The sequence below is a fragment of the Cyanistes caeruleus genome, chromosome 14 (genome assembly GCF_971803275.1).
Source record: "Cyanistes caeruleus chromosome 14, bCyaCae1.hap1.1, whole genome shotgun sequence".
Taxonomy (NCBI): Eukaryota; Metazoa; Chordata; class Aves; order Passeriformes; family Paridae; genus Cyanistes; species Cyanistes caeruleus.
Genome location: NC_141714.1, coordinates 5988760 through 6014584, shown reverse-complemented (window position 1 = coordinate 6014584; position 25825 = coordinate 5988760). Strand labels below are relative to the sequence as shown.

Genomic DNA, 25825 nt, shown 5'->3' with positions numbered 1-25825 from the left:
GTAGTAAGAATAAAGAAAAACAAATTTAAACTGATATTTATATAGGTCTGAAATGATGTTTCTATCTGTTTCATAACCCACACCTTTTAAGCCCTTCACTCATAGCAGGTGGGAGTTTTGGGTTGTTTTGAACTCTGTGAGTAATTGGGCCACTGTACAGCAATGACCTCTCACAGCTACTTCCATCATACATGCCTGAGCTGAAGGGAATTAAAAATGAAAACTTTACTTTACTTTTGCTTTGTCTTGCTAAAGAGAAGTCAGTGGAAGAATCTGTGTGAACTGCCACAATGGGGATCTTTTTCAGGTGTTGAGAAAAAAACTGTAGGATTTAAAACCCCACTGTTTTTCACGATAGACAGCATCTGTCCAAGACAACATAATGGTCTTTGTCAGCAAACTAATTTTGGGGAGGAAAATTTTGAATTTTTCAAAACTCCCCTCTCAAGTTGCCAGAGTGCTTCTCCTGCAGTCTGGTATTTTAAGTGCAGCTTTTCAAAGAGATGGGAGTTAAATAAGTAAATAAGTTTAGGGCCTTGATCTTGGAATAAATCTGGTAGGAGCTCTCTAATTACCCCAGCAGGATGCTTTGCTCTTCACACAGCAGCTTCCAGCTGTCTGAGCAGCCTCCTCAGCCTCCCCTCCTTTGCCAAAAACTTCCCACAGAACCTCTGCAGATTCCCCAGCAGAGGAAGATGCTGGGTTTGTTCTTGTGTGAACGAAAGCAGGGGTAAATGATTTCTGTTTGTGCCACCATGACTCAGTGTGGCTAATGGAGACAGACACAGGCAAGCCAAGATGCCCAGAAGCCTGTGGTAAGGTAGGGGGATATTTGAGGGATGCAGAAGGAGGAACTGAAATAACCTGGGTTTGAACTTCTGGAGCTGGAATTTTTACTTAGAGGTGACTTTGGGGCCATGAGATTGCTTAGAGGCCTATGAAGCAGTTAGCAGGCAAGATAGGTGGGAACAGACTGAGCTGCTACAAAAATAAGCACTCTAACTTACATACTCATGTAAACATTTGGAGATGTCTGTGATGCATTGGCCGTTAATATTTAATTTATCACCTATTAAATATTTCATTTTGTATGGTTCTTTATTGCAAAGGTGATGGATTGTGTCATCCACAAGGACCTATATATAAAGATCTGGCAGATTTCTCAGTCTTTTGAAAAATAATTACATTTATAAGCAGTTTGCAGGAGGTAAAATGCATTATGCAGAGATTAGTCTTGTGCAAACGTGTTGTCTCATTTTAGTTTGCAAAAAGGCAGGAGTAAACACCTGCAGGCAGTATTTGTATTGCAAAGGGAGAGCTATTATGAACCTGTAGAGAAACTTCCACCTGGATCTTCACTACCCCCATCATCACAGAGAATCTGAGCTGTTTGTTTCTAGCTCCCATGGCTGTGTGAGGTGACAGCACAGGGCACTGCCCCCTGCACCTATGGGCGGCACAACTATCTTTGCATCCCTGGGAATTCAGGTCTTTGCTGCTGTGCCTCCCTGGGACTTGTGCTACTCTAATATCTGGAGGGTGATATGGCCCAAGACACAAGCCAGTAGAGCTTAAACACTGTCAAAAAGCAGTGCTGTGCAATCCTCCCCCTATTTTTTATTTTTTATTTTTTTTTCATGAAGATGGCAGGTGAAAGCTCCACAGTCCGTGTCCTGCTCTGTGGTCACACATGGCCACCATCTCCACTGACTGTCCCATCCCACACACACAGATCTTGGCAATCCTGAAAGCAGTTCTCTCTCTCTGTTGTCAGGCCTCTGTGCTGCAGACAACGAACATCTTCATTTTTCAGTAGTTTTTGTTCTCAATCCAGGAAAGTATTTCCTTAGGTCCTTAATAGCGAGCTTAAGGTTAAGCATTTATTTAAGTCCTTTGTTAAACTGTGTCTTGCTGAATGCCTGCCAGATGAAAACAGATGGGCTAATTTACCTTGGTGTTCTTCCATGACTTCAGGAGAGCTGTAAGAGCAGGAAGCCTGATGAAAGGTGGATTCCAAAGCGAGTGAGGGGAGAGTTAAGTGGTTGCAGGCCACTAGATGTTCCCTGGGAGTCTGTAGATTTGGAGACTGACCAGGTGAGAGCACAAGCCTCTCTGCAAGGAGTGTCACCCCAACTATTCATCCACGGTGCTATGTCAATTACCTGCAAGGAACAGAACTGAGGAGCATCAGCTTTCCCCCATTTGTCACCAAGAAACAGCTGGGCCTGGGCTGTGTACAGTGAGCTCTTTTTCTAGCTTATCACCCTCTGTGCTGTAGGGTGTTCAAAACAGATGTGTGCTCCTCTTCTGGTGGCATTCCTGATGAGCCAGTGGAGACACAAACTGTTCATGGATCCTTAAAACCACTCCCTTTTATTAAAGAGCAGCCAGACAATCCCATGCTTTGGGATTGAAAGATTCTGAAAACTGATGTTAATACATTAGAATTTGGTATAAAATTATCACCACTGTCTGTCACTCATGAAACAATGCCGTAAGTTTAAGGTTTTGCAACGTCACATACTTTTAAAAAGTATTTAATAGTGGCTTATAAAATATATTAATGAAACAAATTGCTAACTTAGGAACACAGATTTGTGAAGATATATTTTTACAGTATTTTTGGTTTTTTGTTTACAAACCTGAGAATGTTGCTAATGCTGGCAGTCACATTCAAATGCTCTAGTACAAGGTCTCAGAAAGGTCTGTGACTTAATGTAATATGGTCTTAAGGAAAAAGAGTGAGAGACCATGGAATTAAAAGCTTTAACATATTTCAAGAGTATGCTGAATCAATACTGTCCTGGTAGTATTTATTGTTCCAGTGTTATATTTAAGGGGTCTTTTTCTGTGTGTGGTTTTGCTTCTCCAACCGATGATACTCCTGCTCCCCACAGGCAGTCTAGCTTGTTACCAAAATGCTCCTGTTTATAATAGCTTTAATGCCAAACAAAAAAATAGTAGGAGGAAGAAAGGAAGGGTGGAATTTGGGCTTTAAAATGTCTTTCTCATGAAATATTCATATTATTTATTTCACAAGATCAAATGCTGTTTTTGAAAAATAGTATGACAGGAAGTACGCAAGAGATTTCAGAGGTTGAATATGAGCAAGAAACCTTTTCTAGGAGAGAAAAAACAATAAAACCCTCTCCAAACCTCAAATAGAAAGTTTGCCTAAGAAATATCAAAGATCAGTGTTGTGGGACTGTAAAATGCAGACCCAAATCTATCATTTTATTCTTACAGCAAGGTGTCATCAAGCTCTTCTCTGATCCAAGACTAAACAGCAATTTTCAAAATGTGGTAGCAGAACACAGATCACCTTCATTTTTAGAACAACATAGCTTGGAATGCTATGAGCCACTGCATGTATTAACCTCTGTAAAAAGAGTGAATTTCAGCTTCTTGAACAGCACTTTATTCTTTTTGGGTAATTAACTCTGGTATGTGAATGGTGAAGTTTCTTTGTTTAACCCAGAGAGCAGCAAAGGGTATCTATGGAATGCCAGTCTTTGTACCCACTTAAAGGGCAGCAGTGAACATCTCCCTGAATTTCATTGGATGTGTATTGGGGAATGCCCCTGGCAAGGAGGCTGAGGATGTTCCTAGCCCTGCTTCACCGTGGGGATGGGAAAAGTAGGCTTGGCGTGGAGACACTCTGGTAGCCTCTCCTGCATCTGGTGGGACCAGCAGAGCTGCACTGACCTGAGTGGCCCCAGGATGACCTTTCCAGTGGATCCAGGCTCTGCAGTGTCACTGGGTCCATGGAAGCACAGTGTTCTGGAAGGACAAGTAACAGGTTTTTCCACCTGATACCAAGGAAAGATGATGTGGGCTTGGAAAGCGCTTTGTAGTTTCTAATGCCTCCTTCTCTTTCCTTGCTTACTCTGCATATAAATTAAGACCAACTAGGGTTGCACCAGCTGCCTAATTTATTCAGATATTCAGATTTATATTTAATGTCATCTCCTTGTCAGCCTTGGTAGACTCTGGTTCAGACCCACGGTTTTTGCTGCTGCAGCAACCCTCACAGGCACAGAAGCTGAAAAACAAGTAGGATGTAATTCAAGAGCTCTTTACATCTATGTAACCACGGATACCTAAGTGATGCATATGACCAGTGTTTACAAAGTAAAGTGCGTTGTTTCCAGAAATGGGAAGCACAGATTGTGAAATCTCCCTGGGACATATGTGCAGGAGATAAAAGGTAAAAGTAATGCTCTTCCACCTTTATGAAATAGTTTTCTGTGGTAAGTTCTACTTTCAGTTGTTGTGACTACAGTAGAGATGGATGGCTGTGGGTTTGTGGCTTGGATGGCCATGGCAGATTTTGATGGCCCAATTTCGTATTTAAAGTCAGGTGTGAGGGGGGCAACTAATTGCTGACAGAAGCTTGTATTCATAAAGAATATTGTATCAGGTTATGAGTTAATTGGTTTAGAAAACTTGTAATATTGGTACTAAATGTCCCTTATTGTAAGTGCAAATAGTAAACTGTCCCACAAAAATATGATTTTAAAAATAAAACTTTATGTGCATGTATCATGCCTTTGATCGTTTATCTGTATCCCATCTCCTTATTGATGCTATCTCTTAACACAATTCCTGACATAAGGCAGTTTCCTAAAGGTATCTTTAATTTAGCACTAATATGTTATGTTGAGATTTTTTTCATCTCAGACACTATGATGAGTTCTAGGACTCTAGTGGCATCTTTTTCTTTCTGTATTGCTTCAGAGTACACAAATTCTGCCTCAGTTTCTTCTTCCTAGGTTAATGTCTTATTCATTCATTCATTCATTCACCCATTCATTCACCCATTCATTCATTCATTTTAACCATTCGGTTTCAAGATATGTTTAGAAACTCTGCCCAGCTAACACTATAAAATGTCTCAACAATAAGTAAAGATGTACAAACAAAAAAATCCAGGCCTCTCATGAAAAAAAGTCACAATAGGCAACTTTCATTTCCCTGATGCATTCCCAAAGAGTACATCAATATCATCATGACCTGTTGGCTTTTTTCTAGAACTGGAAAACCACACTATGGAGGTAGGGAATGAATAAAAAATATATTTCTCGGGAAGAAAGTGTTCTTCAAACTACACTAAAGTGTTTTGCTTTGCAATAAACTTAAAATAATTTCTAAGTGTTTATTGCTAAACCACTGGGAAGAATCTCATTTTTCAGTGCTGAAAAACAGATAATCTGCTTCAGGTTGATATGTATGTAAAAGCCTGTAGGGAAAATTTTTATGAAATTGAAGATTGCCCACAATTTTTCCAGAGTTGGAATAAAAAACAGATAACAAATAGCAGTCCTTAAAAATTCCAATACTTCAGTATGTTACTGATTTCTGTAAGTACGTATGACAGTTTCTTCATCTTACATAGCAAATCCCTCTAGGTTCAGCAGAGGCTGATATGGTGGATGCTCTAATACTGGGGACTTGAGGGCTGTTCTTGCTATTACGGCACGTTTGTTATTTCTTTGCTCTTGTTCACAACTTTCTGTGGCGCGTTTTCCTCCGTATCTGACTCGATATGGAAACACACATCAGCAACAGCCACCAGAGTCAACAGCTTCAGGACATTTGTTCAAAGCTGGAACTGCAGTAGCTGGAAGGCCATTGCTGGCAGTATCTGCAGGAGATGATCCAGTCCTGGGCATGCCATTTACAATGTGATTAATGTAGAAATAAGTAGCTTGTGGTCTGAGAAGGAGGAAAAAGATGAGGAGTTGTTGGACACCTTCTGTTGATTAAAAACATGCTATTACTTTAAAAAATATTTTTTAAACTAAGGCACCAGGAAACAGAAGTTCCCCTTTCTCTCCAGAGCCCAGTCACATACTTGCTTCAAAGCTTGAGGGAGAAAGAAGCTTTCCTTTACCAACCTTCCTGTTGTAAAAGTGAAAGTCCCTGTTGGGTAGAATTTAAACATCCTATGGTCAGTGGCTCCCTTTGACTTGGAATTACACCAGGGTCCAAGGGAATTTGGGAGCTGCCTGCCAGCTGATTGCACTAGATGGAGTGAGAATGCACCTGTGCACACACGTCTGCAAACCCATCCACAGAGGTGAGGCCTTTTTGTACAAAATCTCTCTACCAGAGACACATGACAAGTGTAAAGATGAAGAAAGCATTAACCTCAGAGCTGGTTTCTGTTCATCTGTGCCATATACAGCCAGTCCAGCATTATGCAATGGATGGCTACTGCTGCTTAAAAAAAAAAAAATAGTTTGTGGAGCAAACTCCCCAAAATAAGCGGAGCTGTGAATCTGGTGGAAAAACTGACCACGAGGAGCAGCCAGCATTTAATCCTTGCTGCTGCAATGGGCTTATTTGCTGGCAAAGTAAGTAACCATGCTGCTGCTGAACCTTTCCCACACTACTTTTGTTTCTGCCAGTTCTGCTTCTGTGGCCAGGAAGTCAGGTTGGCATCTTTATATTTGTTGTTTAGTGATGATTTCAGTTTTGCAGTTACACCCACCAACTCACAACTCATGACGTAAGTCACTATTTAGCGGCTTTAGCCTGTACATAGCAGTGTGGGGAATCTGCAGAACATGTTCCTCTGCAGTACTTACTTTTAGCAGGTAATTTATTCAGGTTTCAATAAGGAGCAGCCCTTTGACAATTCTGTTTTCTTCCCTTTTTTAAACCAGTGTTACAGGACAGCTGCAAGATGCCTAATTTATAGCATGCCACTATGAATATTATCATAATGATTGTTTGTTAGGTCCTTTTTTACTGGGTCTGACTTACTTTGGAAGCAGCTTATGCTTTTTTAATTTAAAACAACACCACTGAAAAACACCTGTCTAACTTTCAAGCCAACCTTAGTATGAAAACGAGCTTAAGTTTTATAACCCAGAAGTCAAATTAAATTAATGAGTATCTGTGCATGAGTATCATGCACAGATACTCATTAGTCAAATCTCAAGCTTTTATATAAATAAATCTTACCTATTAAAACGTAATTTTTGAATGCTTGAGGCTAACAAACTTGACTTGTTTGAAAATCATGTGAGCCCCGAAGCCAACACTTGTCTATACAGCCCCTACATTTCAGTGTGTGAGGGACATTCACCCGTCCACACGTGGCTGGATTCCCCCGGAAGCGCCCGTGGTGAGCGTGAAGAAGGAAACCTGTGTGGTCAGATTAAGGGGGGAGGAATGGGGTGGAGAAGAAGTTTGGCTCAGAGCTCCTGCATGATCCCCGTTGCTGTGGAAACGATGGCCTTTGCAGTGCCTATCACATCTCTATATGTCCCTAAGAGCCATCTCTTCTGTGTGTCACGAGGAGGAGCCTAACGCGGAGCCCATCAATCGGGGGCCTGTGCTGCGAGGGGAAAATGTAGACAATAACTTCAACTATGTGCTGAAAAAGAAGTAATGAATCACCCTTTTATGCAGGGACATATAGTTACATCCAAATGCCATGCTGTGCTTCTTAGGGAGAATAAAAGGAGAGAATGATAAAAATGGAGCTGAGCTTTTATGTTCATTTGCTCACAACCTTTCCTGTCTTCCTATCCTCCTGAGTGAGCCAATCAGTCTATAATATCCCTCCTCCATTCATCCACTGCCTTGTGAATAAGATCATATTATATATGATTATTTCTTAAACTTACAAAGCTCAAGCTCAGAGAAGTAGGTGCTTCCAGTTAGAGCACATTTCCTTCTGCTGTTTGCAGTTTGTTTGTAGGAGCAACTGTCTGATTGTTACCCAGGCAACCAATGCAGGCGTGAATTTGATTAGCTATAGTTTCACAGATGTGGGCAGCATTTCAAGCATTGTTTGGTGTTTCTGTCAAAAAGAAAATTCAGTTTGTTAACTTTTAAGTGTTTTTCTTTGAAGGGCAGAGAGGAAAAAGTCAAGGATCTTACAGTAATCATTTTTTGATGGGGTTATCTCAGCTTGTTAGCTGCTATTTGTGTTTGGTAAATGGTTATTCATTCCACATAAAGAAAAATATGTGGAAAAAGTCCAGTATTGACAGCAGGGAGATGTATAAAAGCACAGGAATTTTTATTATCTCCACTGAAGCAAGTTAAATTATTATCATCCCTCTAGAAGATAACATCATTAAAATGTGAACACTCTTTGTCATATCGTAATAATAACAGTACCGGGAACATATTTTGATGCTTAGCTATGCACGGCCTGTCTTGTGAAGAGGCAGCTTGGTATTTTAACTGATGGCAACGTTGTGCTCAGTGTGTTTATTTCTCCAGTGGAACTTGCAGATGTAAACATCAGTTGAATGTGTGGCTAGAGGACAATGGTCTGACATTCTGCATGAGCTCTCTTGGTGAGCAAAGCTCACTTTCTTTTGATACAAAAGCAGAAGGGGGAAGTAAACTTTGTGGATAAAATAAAATAAAAATGACTCCCCCTAAAGCTGAGCATTTCAAATTTCAGAATGCAATTCAGTCTTGCAAAGACATAAGCCTACATAGTGATGTTCAGTTCAGTTTCCAGGTAAAAAAATTCAAGGGTAGTTGAGATTTTCTGTTCTGTTTCAAGCTAAACTCTAGAATAAACAGGATTAGCTGTTTAACTATGATCACTTGTTTGGGATTGCAGTGACCTGCAGGCTGGGAGCTGGAAATAAGTCTTCCCTCATTGCAGATTCAGTAACCTTGAGAGCTTTACTCACTCTATTGCAAATGCATAGCAGAATTACTTCTCTTGAGTAAACGAACTCTGCTTTTATGACCCTGCTCTTGAAAATGGATGATTTGGCTGCCAGTGCACTATCATTCATACCTGGCCTGTGATTTTATAAGACTGTTACCTTGTTCTGAGAACATTTAGTCTGGCTTTTTAAGGAAACACAACTCGTGATGACATTGTCCATCTGTGAGTCATTTACTCCTAGCAGCTTTTGATATTTTTTTAGCAAACTCCAACCAAATTTGCAAATATCCACTACTGTCATAGCACAGAGAGATCTGAAAGGTGTTAAGCTCCTATATATTCTGTTAAAATTGAAAGCTAGCTACATGGCAAAGAGCCTTCAGTGAGAAATAAACAGGGAGCACTCCCTTGCTCTCAGCTGAGTTTATAGCAGCCATGTAACCAACAGCCTTTCAGCCAACTCCTCGCCTGCACAGCACAGGGCAGAGCAATCAGCGTGACAGGATGGCTGCTCTGATGGAGAATGTGGCAGGGAAAGGCCTGGGGACCAGAGGGAGTTGCTGTGGGAGAAGAGAATAATAGCAGGGGGACTGGGAATATGCAGGGCAGAACTACTGTGATAGAGCTGTGGGGAAATGGGAATTACTGGGGGAAATGGGATGGGGGTGGTAACAGGACAGGAGTTATCTGGAAGCCAGAATTTACACTGTTCATGAGTCAATTTGCTCTACCACATCATTCAGCTGTGATTTGATCCTGACAGTCTGTAGTGCAAATGAAAGAAGCTGTTACAGATCAAAACTTCATTAATGGAATGACTCCTGCTGAGTTGAATGGCTGTTGGATCGGGATCACGTTTGGCAAAAACAAGTAATAAGGGATCAAAAAAGAGAAGGAACAATTGAGAGTAATTAAAAATCCATAAGCAGAAGGCTAGATTTGTAACGTAGCTTAACCATCTTGATTGCTGGTCATTTAAAAGTGCAGTCAGTGAGCAAAAGATTCCTGTAGATTGAGATGAGATTTTTGATGAAAGGGTTGGGAGAGAAGCAGAGTAACATAGTTCAAAAATGGAATGCCTCTTCTGTAGATGGCTGAAAATCACTTGGCTACTTACAGCTATTTGCTCTAATAAAATTATCTATTTTTCAGAGCATCATCAACACAGGCTTTGATTTTCTGCAGATGTATTTCTCAGTGATGTGAACTGAGAAAGTGAGAATGAATTCTATCCTCCCAGCTGATTGCCAATAAGGGTTAATCCTCTATGGTTTATAATCAGATAGTATTGTTTCTGCACTTCAAATTCATTCTTTGTGAGACAATTCCTAGGAATACACACTTTTTAAGTGTGCAAAAAAAAAAAAAGTCTGGTTTTTTCCATGTGTAAATGGGAAATTTGCATGTTCCTATTTCCACATTGATGTTTTCTTTGGCAAGTTTATACTTGCACAAAAAGAGACATTTTTCAGAGAAAGTTTTTTCAAAATCCTTTTCACATGTTTGTTAAAAAGGGCAATAACTGAAACCTCTACTCCAGACAGCTAACCAGCATCTCAAGCCCACTCACTTTGTTGCTCTCCATTTGCTCAGTAGTGGGTGCTAGTTCTGGACATTTGACACTTCTTTACCCTTTTAAAACAGAACATGTTATTTGAAATGAAGCAAGAGAAGAGCAATTGACATAATTCAATACAATTTCATCACCTAATAAATGCAATGGGAATGGATTTTGCTTTCTCATTTGAATTCCAGGTACTAAATCCTCTGCATACAAAGGCTATTATTCTGGTTTAAATATTCATATACCAAGAAATACAACACTCTTACAGCACTCATACCCTGAATTGTATAAATGCAAAACCAGACATGGATCAATATTTTGGGTTTTAATTTTCCTCATCCTCTACATTGCCAATGCAATGCCATAGAAGACTAAAGCCCCTCTATCTGTGTGGCTGAGTGCATTTTATGCAGGGTGACTTCACAGGAATGGATACAGATAAAGAATGTTAATCACATGTTAGTGATGGCTTATGTCCTTTAAGAAATGAACAAAGCAGCCCTGTCAGGGCTGTAGATCTGGTACGTGCTAATCACACTGGGCAACAGCTCACATTGTTGTAAATATAAGATACTTGGACAAAAGCTTTCCAGTCCTTATAAATTTTAAAGTCACATTCAGGGAAGTTGTATTTTTCTTGTGCATTAAATTCTCCTCAGGGAAGAAATTACAACTCATACTTTTTTAATGGGGACCGGTTTATATGGCACCCTTTTCATAGGAATAATTTTAATAATTGCTTGACACAAAATCATATGCAGATGTAGAAATGTTAAAAGCACTAGAGAATAAAACAGCTGGAGGTTGGAAGCTGTGCCTGGACTGGTTCAGATGCTGAGGCTGTGTTATGATTTCATGGGAATGAGAGCTCACTAACATTTTGCATTTACATAGTCACAGAAATCATCCAGTATTTAACCCTCAACATAAACTTTTACACCCTCAGCTCTCCCCAGCTCACCCTAGTGTCCTGAGCAGAGGCAATGCCACTACTGCAGTCTGGCAATTCTACACAGGTTCAGCAGCTCTATGAAATCCTCGGTGTTGTTTGAATGGGAAACTGTTCATCAGAAAAATGCTGCACTATAATTTGAACATGGTTTACTGTTGTCACCAGTAAATATACTTTTGCTTGCATGGTGTAACAGTTCTGTAAGAAGGCAAAAGCCAAAGAATCAATATAATGGTAGCAGAATACTGATTGTAGCCATCAAGAATTTTTCTGCTTCTCACTTAAAAAAAAAAAAAAAAGGCAACAACCAAAATCAAACAATAAGGCATTTAAAGTGGAAGGGAGAAAATTCTATACCAAATCCCAGAAGAATTCATGCTGCTATGCAAATATGTTGCATTCTGAAAAAGAAATAACAGAAAACACAAAATTAACTGCTGCTTTGAACATGGTTGAATAGATTTCCACTAGCTAAAAATATCCACAAAGAACTGATACAGATCCAGAATGTTTATCTGGATGTACCCCCATTATTTCCACTGTTGTATTCACATTCCTGCATTAAGATGAGGCTGTGTTACCTCAGAGCACAGGGAAATTGCTCAGGCTTTCTGGAAGGAACTGGGAAGACAGGCAGGAGGATGTACTTGTACTGTGAATGTACTTTGTACTTTTTTTTTTTTTTTTTTTTTCCCCTGCTTGTTTGCCAATAGAGCTTTCTTACAGGCAAAACCAGTTTTTCATCTGGCATCAATTTTTTAAAAGAACTTGTGTCTCACCAGGGATCCAGAGAGCTCACTATCAGTTTGTCCACTTTTCAAAGAGCTGTGTGGATCTGCACTGAGAATCCAATCCTCAAAGTGCTTTAAGTACTTGCAGATATCAAGCAGCTATCTTTAAAGATAGTGGCTGCACACCTTTGAAAATAGGGCTGTATTATCTAATTATTGTAGTTATTAATCTACTGTGTTTTAGCAACCTGAAGACATTTCAGTTTTCTCTTAAATGGGCAGGTCTGCATAGTGAGCCCCTGTATATGAGCAGTGCCCCTGTAATGTCACCTGCAATGTCACCATGCAGCCCAGCACAGGAGCTCCATCCCTGGGAGCTGAGTGACACTTCTGCCTCTGAGCTACTGCAGTGGTTTGGGATCTGAGACAGCAGAGGGGTGGGAGCTGAGCAAACAGCAGGGGAAGCCTCCTTCTCCCTTAGTCCCTGATTAAATCACAGGCATGAGGTGGGACTGGCTTTGCTGATACCAGACTCCTGTGCTGGCCTGGGATTTCTGAGCGTGAATTACCTGTGTGCAGCCAGACCCCCTGCTTTGGGATTTGCCTGTGTGTGAAAGACTAATTTACTACAGTAAAAAATAAGCCCAAACTTCACAGTGCTGACAGCTCCCCTAGTAGATGACATGGCATTTGTGCACCATATCTAGACAGATAACAATGCTGTACTACCTAAAAGAGCAGTAAATGCTGCCTCAGGTTATAAAAAGGACAATTTCTGACTCATTGAAAGAAAACTAAAAAAGCACATTTAAGCTGCTCTTAGTGGAGCAGAGAAAGTCTCTCAGAAAGTCTCAGTGAGTAGTCATTCAGCTTTACTGTGCTTGGGGCTTTTTCATAAAGCTAAAACTATTTCAAGCATTAAAGTTTAAGGTTTTAAACCTTGTAATTAATTTTTCCTCTTTTTTGTGCTTAATCCTAGAAGATCACACTTTGGAGTTTGTGATAAAATGGGGAAGTCTAAGCATCTTCAAAAGGAGATGATATATTGTTTCAGGATGATAAATGATAAATGATAAATGATATATTGTTTCAGGATGGCTGGTATCAATAGCCCATCCCACTTCTGAACTAAGATTTTTGCATGTCTCTGCTGCTTCACTGAAGCCTCAGCATACTATCTCCCCTCCAATGCATTGCATTTCTAATTTGATTGGGGGAAAAAAAAACTAATGACAAAAGAAACCCAAAACAAATCTGATTTGATAGAACTTCAAGCTGCTTATTATAATTATAAGAAATGTACTGCTCTGCAGTGCCCACAGGAAGGATTTTTTTATAGCTTCAAATTAAGAAATCTTAAGTACTTTAATTTGTGATAGCAAAACTACTTGAATGACTTTCTCTGCTTCTATTCCAAACACAGATCTGTATCACACGTTCCATTTCCAGTTTATTCAGCACTGTAAGTATTTTGATGCATGGATTCAATTGCTCTGAGGTTTGTATGTGTCTAACCATTTCCTTTTATAATAAATTCACTAGATATTCACTTGCAGGGATATTAATATGGTTTTTGCTGAGAGAAGAAGTAACTCTGGGAATCAGCCATGACTATGTGTCAGAAAGTGAAATATAAAGGAATGAATTCTATGATTTAGATATAAATGTATTTGGTAGTATGAGAGAAACAGAATTGCACTGTGTTAGTGGAAAGTCAGGAGATTCCTTTAGCAGTGCTGCTGCTGTGAATGGCAGTATAAGAGAAAAATGCATATCTGCACACATTTCTTAGATTGTTGGTGTCAGTGGAGTCACGTTCTCTTTCAGTAGCTATAAATCTTGCCTAATTTTTGTGATTATTTTTTTCCAGCTGCCACCCAGTTTTATTATTGCTTTCTCAGATGCCACTCTTTTATTCCTTTGCCTCTTCCTTTTGTAAAGCGCTTCTAAACTTACCGGAGGGGAAAATAAATAAAGAAAATCCTGGTGCAATACATAAATTACATGGAGGGGAAAGTGGTAAGTTTATAAAAGATGGATGGTACAAGTTGATTTCATTTATGGTGCAGGGAAAGCCAAGGTGGAAGAAAGTATAAAAGTTCCTTTGGTCATCGTTGGTTTGATGTGGTCCATCTAATAATCATTGGATGCTAAAAAGTTCGGCAAAACGGATCCTGTAGGCAATTATTGTACACAGCAGAAGTTTAAGGGAAGGCAGGTTAATGCCCTCAGGCTGCAACTTGTCTCTATTTTAGCAGTGTTATCTCCAAATGTTGTTGTCTGTTCCTGTTTGTTGTGGTTTTGCGCTTTCTTTTCCACAGAGGAAGCACATTGCATATTTATTGCTTTACTCTCCCACCTCTTGAACAAAATCAAGAAATCACGCAAGCCTTTTGTTATGGCTGCAGGCTACCATTTGCAAACTGCCGGTTATCAGAGTCTTTTGTAACCTCGAGACACCTGGAGGAGTTCCAGTGGAAGATGTGGGATGTGGGGTTATAATTGTCAAAGTGGTTCCAGCTTACGCTCAGCAGAAGGCCCTGTGGAAAGGCACAGCCGCAGGCCGCACACTGGAAATCAGCTGAGGCCTGAGAGGAGATAGGAGTGGGGAGAGAATCAGCTGAGTGACAGCTGGAACTGAGATCCTGATTGGCTGAGGAATGCAGGGACAGCATATGAGCAGGAAGCTGATTGGATGGCAGAACACATGGACAGCACATGAGCAGGAAGCTGATTGGATGGTAGAATGCGTGGCCAAGAAGCTGATTGGATAGTAGAACGCGTGGCCAGGAATGAGCAGGAAACTGATTGGATGGTAGAATGCATGGACAGCACATGAGCAGGAAGCTGATTGGATGGTAGAATGTGTGGACAGCAGCACTGCAGCTGAGTCAGCCAATGGGTGCCCTTCTTCTGTTAAAATCTTTTAGGTCTTGGTTTGATTTCAGTTATGTCAGGTAGAGATTAAAAGTATAAAAAGGGTGTGATTTCTACAATAAAGCAATCTCCTTTGGATGCATGAGCTTTGCTCCCCATTGAAGCATGAACAATGTTTTAAGCCTTTAAATGTAAGTATTGCTGAGAAACTTCTTAATGACTCTGCTGTGAAGATCCAGGTGTGAATACACAGGTCGATTTTTTATCTAGCACACCTTAGACCAGAGCACATAAACAGCAATGGAGATTAGAGAGCAGCTTTGGTTCTTTATAAAGCTATTCAGTAAAGGTCATCTATTTCCCAAAGTGCTTGCAGTCAGAACAGAGAGTCAGAAAAGGGAGGGCTATCTGCATTTGTTAAGGCCCTGTGATCTAGACCACAAGAAAAGACCCATATTGATCTTAATAACTGAAAAATATATATATAAAAAAACAGTTTATTTGGAAATACCTTTTGATGTAGTCACACTCTATTCTTATCCTGTCTTCCTTTAGCCTGCTTTTGATGAATATTTATGTTATAACAGACTTTAAGCTGGAAAACTTAATATGTGGCCACAGGAAAGAAATGAGGTCAATCTTTATGATGTCGTTTGTGGCACAGGGTATCAGCAGACAAGAACTGCTACCCATCCATCAGAGCTGATAATGATCCCCCCTCCTGCTCACTGACCTGTTAATTTTTGTAATGAGCAGTGTATGTTGGTGTGGTGAGGATACAAGGTTTACTGTGTTGAGATTGATGCAAATACGTGATAGAGCCTATCGCATATTTGATAATATGTGAAAATGTGACATGTTTCTGGCTCCTAGAGGCCTAAAGAAAGGAGGGGCTGAGGTCTGCATGCTTTTGATTGTCTCTAAAGAAATCTGCTTGCAAATGGGAGTGGGCGTTCAATTTAAGAAGACAAGTGCACTTGCAGTCAGCTTTCCTGGAAAATACTTGGCAAGGCCTAAAAGATGCTTCCAAAAGTAGAAGGATAAACTCTCCGGAATCTCGATAAAATTGTGATGTACTGCAGCAAACGTGGAATGAAGGGTTTATTTAAAAAAAGAACAGCTGGTTAAGCAGTCAAAATATAATATGATGAGATATCTATCAAAAAATTCCTGGCTTCTTTTAGGGATTTCTCAGTTCTCCTTCATTAGTTACCAACTGTAATTTTCATTCAATTCTTAGAGTAAAATTTATGAACTGTGAGAGCAGAATAGAAAAATGATATTTCTGTTGGTTGTATAGTACAGCTGATACAGAGCCTTAGGTAGGCAAAGCTCTTGGTTTCTTCATGCAATTAAAGAAAGTTGTTTCCCAGAGTTTCATTCCAAAATGGATTGGTTTGGAAGAGGCCTTAAAGATCACCTTGTTCCACTGCCTCTGCCAAGGGCAGGAACTCCTTCACTGGGACAGGTTGCTCCAAGCCCCATCCAGCCTGGCCTTGAATACTTCCAAGGGTATCCACAGCTTCTCTGGGCAAGCTGTGCCAAGGCCTCACCATCCTTACAGTAAAGAACTTTTAATCTAATCTAGTCAGATCGAATACAGGGAAATGAATCTCTGTGGTGCTCTCATGGAAGTCAGAATCAGATCCACTTTGATTCATTTTCCATTTCTCTCACTGCCTCAGGGCAGCTGCAATACAGTTGGGCTAGATTAGATCTGCCCAGGGAAGGGAATGCTTTTGCTGTGACCCAGCTGCCTGCTGAAAGCTCCAGTTTGGGACTTGCCATGGCTGCTAAAAGATGAATTATTCCAAAGGCTGAGCATACTGAAGGAGTCATCACCTTCTCTGTCACTTGTTCTGGCTTTGTTAGTAAACACTTCTCACCTGTGACAGTCGCTGATAAATCTCAGACAGGAGTTTCTGATCTATTGTAAACAGCTTTCAGTTGCTCCCCTGAGGGAGGTGTTTTTCAGAACTTGGCATGTCTTATTGCTCACATGGCAGCATTAGCAGTTTGGTGCTTTTCCAGTGTCCTTAGTGCACTTGTCAGGAATGTTAACAAGATAATAGCAGGATGGTTCCCTCCCTTTCTTATTCCTCTACCTGGTATCAAGGATAGTCATACATAGTGCCAAAGCCTCCACATTCAGAATATTTCATTTGTAATATCCACAACTACAGCATTGCCAACAGGCAAACTTCCATCCTAAGAGACTAGTTTAAAATACCCATTGTACTCAGTTCAATTTCATTTCCTTTCTGTCTAAAATCAGTTTCTGTAGTAAGTTGATTTATGGTGACCTCCTGGTAGGACATTGAGGACAGGTGTCACCACAAGCTCTTTTTATGCAGTTCCTAAACCTTCCACATCCCAGAGTCCCATTCTGTTCTCTGCCTGGGTTCTAGCTAAGTTTCAGTGAAGGCCGCAAGAATAGGCACAAATTTAAAGTTGGGCCTGAGCTTCAGTGCCTTGTTGGATTGACAAAAATTATGATATAAACAGAGAATGAAAGCTACATTATATGTTTAAACAAACTAGTGAAAAATTTGCTGGGTTCCAAAGTTCTCCCATCATATTTTCTCTCAAAAAACATGCAAATCCACAGTGGTGTTTATATTTTAAAAGGTTTATTGCCACTTATGGATGTGCAAATGCAATGGAGTAATTTTCTTCATGTTTAAGACCCCAGGAAGCAGGGAAGATGAAAAGGAGATATGAATAGCTATATCTACAAACACTATGTGTAAGAGGGGCTTTTTAAGCTGGAGACAAGGTTTTAGGAATGGAAGATACATATTAATGAGTTCTGTGCTCCTGAAAGGTGGTAGATGAACTTTCCTGAAGAGGAGGACTTTCAGTTTCTTCATTGGAAAATTACTTCATTAACAGCAGCTTTGGTATTGCTGTGTCAGGAGCTCTCTGCCCCAGCTGGGTCCCTACTGTGGCAAAACCTGGAGTGTCTGCCTGCCTGGACATGTGAGGAGAATGCCCTGAAATCCCTGGCCTGGTGTCTAACAAGGTTTGCTATACCCTCAGTTTGTTGAAGCATTGGTTTGGAATGAAAACCTGCTAACATCACTTTTCAGATGGAACAACTTTCGGATGACCACGTCTTCTAAACTAGCTCAGGCCAGCTTCAGAATAAAACCTAGGAGGGGAGAAACGATTCTGAAAATCTCTTCAGCATGGATAGTGGAGTCCATCAGCTGGGCAGGAACATTTGGTGCTTGTAAAACAACAAGGATTGTTTTCAGTACTATTTAAAAGTCGTAGGTTTCGTCTGTGTCTATGAAAAAATACTTCCCAGGGCTGCATAGGTAAAATAGATGTTGGTACAAGACAATGTTCCCTGCAAAAGTGGTGTTGCTCATTAGCTGGTGAAAACAGATTTCAGTCAACCTGTGCTGATTTACTCCAGCTCACATTGTGGCTTGCATGACTCTTGGCCAGTGGAGAAACAGGCATTGCAAATTGAATATAAAGTTTAAAGTAATACTAGAAATTAGCTCTTAGAAGTTGATAAGGACTGTAATCACTGGATGTAATTTAAATTATATTTTCTTACTTGATGTCTACTTTTGTAATATCAATTATTTCCCAAAAGCAATCATTCCAAGACCAGCTTAATCTTCATTAAAAAAGGTTTTTCCACAAAATATTTTATTTTTTATATCATCTGATGCATTTTCTATTTCTATTAATAGTCATAAAAGTGAGGAATCGTAACATTACAACTTTAAAGCCAGCAAAATTAGAGATCTACAGCAGTGAAATGTAAAAAAAAAAAAAAAATTGAACAAGCTTCAGTTATACTCTTAAAGTGAAAAAATACCCAATAGTAAATCATCAAACTTGAAGCAAAATATGGAAATGCATTGGCAAAAAAGAATTCACAACTCTAAATAAGACTTATAGGCTACTGCAGAAGTGTTTTTAAAAAAATATTTCTGATAAATAAAAGAACTGTCTAAGCACAATTAATTGTAATTCATAGTTCCATTAAATTTTTATTGTTGTGGAATTGTGTAATATTCAAAGGTAGCAGAAACACTTATAAATGTTCTTGAATAATATATTTTAAGTATAACCCCTTAAATATGAAGAAAAATAAAATTAAACATAGTTACTTTTAGATATATGTTCTTCATATTTACAAGAATTAAACCAAACACTACTGACAGACAAAATCAGACAACTCCAAAAGTTTATGCATAAATATGAGAACATATTTGGACCACTGTGGATAACACATTTATGTGATTGAAGCCAGACATTGTCCTTTGGATGTAGCTTTTAAAGCTATGGAAGTCACCTCCAGCTGCACCTTGTTTGGCCAGCAATTATGGTGCCACACTTGAAATACCTGACAGGACTGTGTCTGTGCTGCTCATTGCTTTTTTCTTCTAAGTCACCTAAATTAGACCAAAGTCACCTCCAGGGTAAGCAGAGGTAACGGGACACTCTTAAATAAACAGAGGGATTTTTTGGTTGTTTTTTGGTTGCTTTTTTTTTTTTTTTTAACACTGAGGTAATAACAAATACCTGGCTAGAAATTACTTTTAACTGTGTATGCAGAGGATTGTTTGATGATGCCTAAAGAACAGGAAAGTTAGTCTGGGGATTTATTTTCTGCAAATCCAAATTTTGATCATTGTTCCATGCTAAGCTCAACAATTAGATGGATTAAAGTTTCAGTATTCAAAAGCTTGTTTCAAATTTTAGTTCATATATATTTATGTTTTTATCCATTAGTTAGACAGAGTGTATATGACTAAATAAATGAGCTGTATTTCAGAATTAAGGCTATTGGGTGATTCTGGTCATCTGTCAAAGTTAAGGAAACCAGAGGGCATTGGCATTGTCGCTAAGCTGGTGTCTGTAAGCAGCAAATCCCCCAAAGAGTGTTTTTATGTGGCACCATGATGCCACAGATGTTCATTGCTTCCCTTTGTTATGCAACCTTTAGAGTCTAATTTATTTTTAAAAATGAACTCATAAATCTTTGTGCCATGACATATTTATAAATAAATCAGAACATCTTAAATTAGACTTTTCAGGAAATCCTGATCAGCTGATTAAACTAATAGTGATTAAAAAAAAAAAAAAAGAAAGAAACAAAACAGTCTTAGAAGGTATTTGCTGTCAAAATTCTCTGCACTGTGTCTCCTGTTTTTACCAAAACCTGGAATTATTCATATTTATTTGCTCAGTTTTTTATTGTTCCTGTCACATCATCAGGACATTAGGAACACTCTTGCTTTGTGTTTCAGCTTGTCAGTAAATCTCCATAAAAAGTGAAATAGTGTAGGTGGCATAATGAATTCTTTTTGCACCAAAGGTGTAAGAGGACTGAGATATGTTTCCTGGTGAGGTAAAATTTAGTAAAATAATAGATGTCTACATTTAGAAACAAAAAAAACAACTCCCTTTCCATCCAGGTTTTATATCTCTAGCAATGATCACAATGTGGTGGATCACTGATAGTGAGGCTGTGATTGTCAAGCCTACAAGAGTAAGTAAAGATGGGAAGGATTTATTGGCCACCCTCAGATGAGCTGTGTGGGCTCCAGGAGCAGGGGCTGCTCCCTTGCATTCTCCATGCCTTTGCTCCGTGCCCTTCTCCCAGGGCTGGCACCGCTGTCTCCTGCCTGGACAAGAGGGGACAGAATTTTTATTTGCCACAACTTTAACAATACACTGCAGCAGCAAAGCAGAAGCAGGCAAAGGGCAGTTCTAAGACTGGTTTTGTCTCTTCCTGGGATAATTCTGAAACAGTACAGGGACTTTTTTGTTGTGTTTGCTATTTGTTTGGAGGGTATTTTATTATTGTTTCTATGAGTAGACATTGTATTTCAGCCAGGAAAAGGAGGACCAGTGTTCCTCTGATCTTTCTTATGTCCCGTGGTGGTTTTGTGGCTGGCTTTTTTCACCATGCAGAGGTACATATTGCAGGGCCTACCTGCCAGATGCTGGCAAAGTTCCTACAGAAACAGAAACCCTGCAAACACTGACCCTCACAGAGGGAGATTGAGCATTGCATCAAGAAATGTCAAGGTAAAGCACAGAATCATCGTTCCAGCAGCAGGGTGAGATAACACTAACCCTGGCTTCTGTCACAATAAATCACAGCACAGCAGAGAGAAACTGCCACAGGTGTGGCCCCTAGCCCAATGTAAGTTATTACACGGGCTCAAACCTGGCTGTTTCTGCAGCTGTGGCCACCAGACCCAGCTGTCCTTGCCTTTGCTTCACCTGGGCTAGCTCAAGCCACATGCTGCGCTGTAAAACCTCGCTCAGCCCCCACCACCCAGTAGTCACCATTTGACTTGAAATATGAGGGGAAAGAAAAAAGAAAGGTGAAAACGTGAAGCATTCCTGTCTCATTGCTGAATTGGAATGCTGAGAAGTCTCATAGAGTCCAAAATAACAGAGGGGGTGGTTAATTAATCCTCCTTTCCTAACTTATCCTTCTTAGGGCCTACTCTTAAGGTCAAAGACATTCAGGATCTCATAAAGCACAACAGTGCTGCTATTTCACTCTCTAGGTGTGCTTTTGACAAAATTCCTATGGCACACTGATCATTCTTGCTATGGAATTGAGGAAACAGTTCATTAGAGATCCACAGCTATAAAGAAGTTGATTTTATCAGGGTACTCTGCCAGCTGAAGTGGCTCATGCTTTTGACAATCCAGCACCTGCTGGTGAAACATGTTTGGTTGGGGGAACACACAGCTCCTCCTGCCTTCCTCACAAATTGAATGTTTTTCAGATTCATCTGGCAATCTGGGACTTTTTTTTTTTTTTTTTTTTGTGCTTGTGTTACTGCTGCTTGCCATATCCGTCCATCTTTAAGAGATACATTTATATTTCATGATGAATCCTGACCTCATGGTGAGCTCTGTGTCACCATCACTGCCTGAAAGGCCTTATGTGAAGTCATCTGTTTAAGATTATGCAATAATTTCAAAGTTATGGCCCTGACAACTGAAAGAACAGAGAGAGGGAGATGTTGCTGGCAAAAAACCCACTGCAAATCTGGTGATGATTTTGATGAGGATGCTTGATAAACACCCCCAACCTGTTCAGTATTTTCCCATTTCTGGAGGAAATTTTCCTGAGCACAGCATAATATTTCATACTTAAACTTCAATATTTTTTAAACTTCCTTGAACACTGTATTTTCTGAAGAGTTTAACTTATTCATCTTTTTTTGCAGCTTGAGCCTGCAGTCTGTTTTCTGCAGATCCTTGATGAAAATGGACTCATCCTGGTTCTGAGCACTTCTTGAATGCACTGAAGCCCCACTCAACTAAATACATACAATAGAAGCATGTCTAAATCTAAGGTTTGTCAGTAGTGTGGCTGTCATGGTTTAATCCCAATAGGGAACTTAAACACAGCTGCTCTCATACACCCACCACCATCCCTGCCCTGGCTGGATGAGGAGGAGAATTGGAAAACAAAATAAAACTCGTGGGTTGAAATAAGAGCAGTTTAATAACTGGAATATGATGATGATAATAATAATAGTAATAGATGTAAGATAAGGGGTACAATCAGACTGTTGTTTTGAATGTGCTTTCTCCAAAACCCCAAAACATCTGAAAGCTTTCCTTCTTACTGGTTAGTGGAAAAATTGCTGTTAGATCATAACTTTCTAGCAAAGGCCATATTCCCTCTGAAATACTCCAGTAGTTCTTTATAGGTGAGATAATATTTGGTCCCAAGTTGGAACCTTTATTGCCATTGCTGTCAGAACATTAATTCCATTCCAGCAGAAATGGGTGCACTGTGAGGATTTGAATAGAAAGTAGAACAATTTGAGAAGTATCTCTCACTTCCACCTGGCATGAATAGACAAGGCTCTGAGGATGACAGTGGGTGTTAAACTGATCATGCTGGGTGCTGGTGGAAAAACATTTTTAGATGATGATGATGATATCATTTTATTTAAGTCAATGCTTTTAATGTTTATGAGAACAAAGCAGGATATTGTCCATTTAGAAAGTCTATTGTAAAGCATAAGCTTGACCATAGTCTGGTTTCAATTTTATGGTCTCTTGAATTTGCATATACAGAAGAGATGAAATAGAGCAAACTGGAAATACCCCATCTAAGCAGAAACCTCAAATAAAAATAATAATAATAAAAAAAATGCAAATAGTCTCACATTCATCCAGTGTATTTGTAGTTTTAACAGAGCAAAATGCTCTCCTTACAAACTAGTGTATCTTTACAATATACTGCTGAAAATTTACTTATTCTGTCCTGTAGCTGAAATGAAGAAATAATTTTCTATATTCAGTAATATGGAGGTGATTGTTAATGATACATCTGAGGCCTGGACCATGCTAAGAAACAGTACTGGTATGTTATATGCATGAGTGCCTTTTTCCATATAATGCAGTCTGTTATTAAATTGTGTATTTAAGCAGAAAATAGATCAGGTTGGACAAAAGTGTTAAGAGGAAGAGGGAACTACATGTGCTGGAGAAAATGTGTTTGGTCACTCTGCATCGACAGAAGCAGTTTAGACATTGTTGTCAGAAAGCAAATGAAACACAACTTTTCATTATTGCCTTTGACTAGAACAGAAGCCATTGCATCAAAAAAGATCACTGATAAAGTTCTCACAATCTGCTCTGGGCACTGCAAACAGTATTGCCATTCATTTCAGAAAGAATTGGGTGTCTCAGTTCAAATAATTTTTGCAGAAAATTCAGTATGAATTTTCATTACTCACCAAGTTAGAAAATATTATCAGTTGCAGAATTCAGATTCAATTTATAATATAACTTACATCTACTTTTACCTTGGCTTCAGTGCTAGAATAACTTCATAGGCACAGTTCTTTGTCTGCAAAGAAATTATCACTTTTTTCTTCTGCAGCAGTAAATAGCATGTGCCACTACTTAATTCAAAATAGGTAATTAAGAATCTTGCTAATGATGCTTAACACATTTATTGTGCTGGCAAGTCAACAGATTTCTCCCAGGGAGATAGTGTGCAGTGTCTTGGCTGTTTGCCTATTTGGAATCACCCAGAGATGTGCAGCAGACCCTTGGAATTATGTGGTGCATCTGTCAGAGCTCACCACCACTGCCTCTGCCTGTGCTGGGAGTCAACACCTCATCAGCCACCACATGAGAGGCTGTGGATGGGAGATCTGCACTGCTACAACTATAATTACATTGTCCTCGCCTTTCTGGGGCAATCAGAATCTGTTCTGTCACCGTGTATTCAGAATATCCATGCTTGGAGGTGTGCAGTCAATGTTCAGGAGCGATTGGGCGTCATTCTTTTGGGATGCAGAACCCCATAAACTCTTACCTAGTGAAAAAAGCCCATCATTCACACAGCCTATTGTTTTTAGAGCAGGTTGAGAAAAGTTCATGACAGATTTTTTTTCTGTATTTTGTTGTAGAGCTATGTTCTCTAAATTTCTAGATCTGAGAATAAAATCACAACAGGAGGCCTGATTCAAAGCAGGTAGGAGAATTTGCATCAACTTTAGCAGAGTGTGGGGAAGGCCAAAGTATTGTTCAAGTGTTTACTTACTGTTTCATTCCTGATCAAATGAACTGGCCAGATTCAGGGAGATTAACATACTGCATCACCAACAGCTTTAATGGACTTAAATAGGTTTACATCAGCTAAAAGTGTGGTTCTGAGCTTTCATCTGATTGCAATGTACTGAACCACTAAACTTCAAACCAAGAGAATTGCATAGTGTAAGTTTTGACATTTTATCCAAACAAATGCTGCTCTTTAAATGTATTGTATATTTTACAAAAGGAAAAGTTGTTCACCTTAATTATGTATGACTGACTGATTTATGGATTTTAGGTTGTGGTTCACTTTTGATTTTTTTTTCCATGTTTGCTGTTTTCCCTGATCTCAATTTAACAATCTCTTTAATATTGATCTGGATATGGCAAGCAATGCAAATTTTTAATGTTCTGCATCATATGACATACTTCACTTATTGGGATTTACTGTCATGAATAATTTATAGCTGTGTTCTTTAATTTGTTATTGATTGTTGCCATCTTTTAATAAAGAATGTAGTTCTCAGTTTTGCTGGATTGACAGGTATGAGTAGGTATGTTCTGTTCAACTGCTCAGAGTACAAGAAAAACAGTGGTAGTTAAGAACTAACAGAGTCAAGAAAAATTGTCTTGAACTGAGAACAAAACAGAAAAATAAATTGTCTTGCCTTTCACTTAGAAATAACAATAATGATTCTTCCTAGTTGTGTCCTGAATTCAGGATACTACTGAAAAAAGTTTATGACCACAGGAAAAAAAAAGCCCCAAACATGTGATAGAATGTTTAATCTTGTGCACTGTAGCAATCTCAAAACTGATTTCCTGATGATAATTATTTATAGATGGAATAGCTTATTAATAGGAACTTATTTCAAAATCAGGTGATGGCATAGATTGCCTAGTAGATAGATGTACGTTTTTCAAATTACTGAAGGAATTTGTTACTCCTGTTTCTGACTTCTCTGCAAATGCTAAAAAAAATCCAGACAAGGTCACTGCAAGCACATTTTCCATCTGTCAGTTGGGGAAAAAATGGCATCAGTAGGGAATAAAAACTTCGAAACAACTGGTACTTTCTGAGGGCCTATGACCTATCTGAACTAATTAAGCACTCTTTGAAGTACCAGTATTTCAGCCTTCATAATACATCATGCATAGTCATTGCCTTTTTTTTTCTGGAGCAGCAAACTGCAATGCAGCAGATGGGATTTCCAAGAGTATTGCCCTGTCCTCACTTATGTTGGAGTCAATGAGAGTTTTCACATCGATATTTATGGGTAAGGATCATGATAACACTAACTCATTGACCTCAGCAGCAGCAGAGAGAAATCAATGATGATGGCTTTTGAAACAGCTTTTCCTCATGACTTCAGCCTGCTTGGCATAAAAGAACATAATCAGCAGCAGGCAGGTCACCTGGGTCACCCTCCCAAGCACCACGCTGCACTGCCTTTGTAGGGAGGATTTCAGGTGCTCATTCCCCTGCTGAGAACTAAGGGTGC

At 39.4% G+C, this 25825-nt stretch overlaps 2 long non-coding RNA genes across 6 annotated transcripts in view; one reads left to right on the top strand and one right to left on the bottom strand.

Moving 5' to 3' along the window:
- Positions 1-2619: 2619 nt before the first annotated feature.
- On the bottom strand, positions 2620-14519 carry LOC111929349 (uncharacterized). Its single transcript, XR_002864659.2, has 3 exons — positions 14420-14519; positions 7638-7813; positions 2620-5715 (listed from the first exon to the last, which is right to left on the bottom strand). It is a non-coding gene; the product is annotated as an uncharacterized LOC111929349 (long non-coding RNA).
- A 205-nt stretch (positions 14520-14724) lies between these two features.
- LOC111929350 (uncharacterized) overlaps positions 14725-25825 on the top strand; it is a 27531-nt gene continuing 16430 nt past the window's right edge. The window contains exons 1-5 of one of the 5 annotated variants that reach the window (XR_002864663.2): positions 14765-14962; positions 21992-22120; positions 23050-23142; positions 24200-24264; positions 25508-25600. This is a non-coding gene — a long non-coding RNA (uncharacterized LOC111929350). Of the gene's footprint in view, positions 14963-17686; positions 17794-19101; positions 19214-21991; positions 22121-23049; positions 23143-24199; positions 24265-25507; positions 25601-25825 lie in introns of those variants that run through there. The other 4 variants (XR_002864664.2, XR_002864660.2, XR_002864661.2 and 1 more) reach the window with 4 other exon arrangements.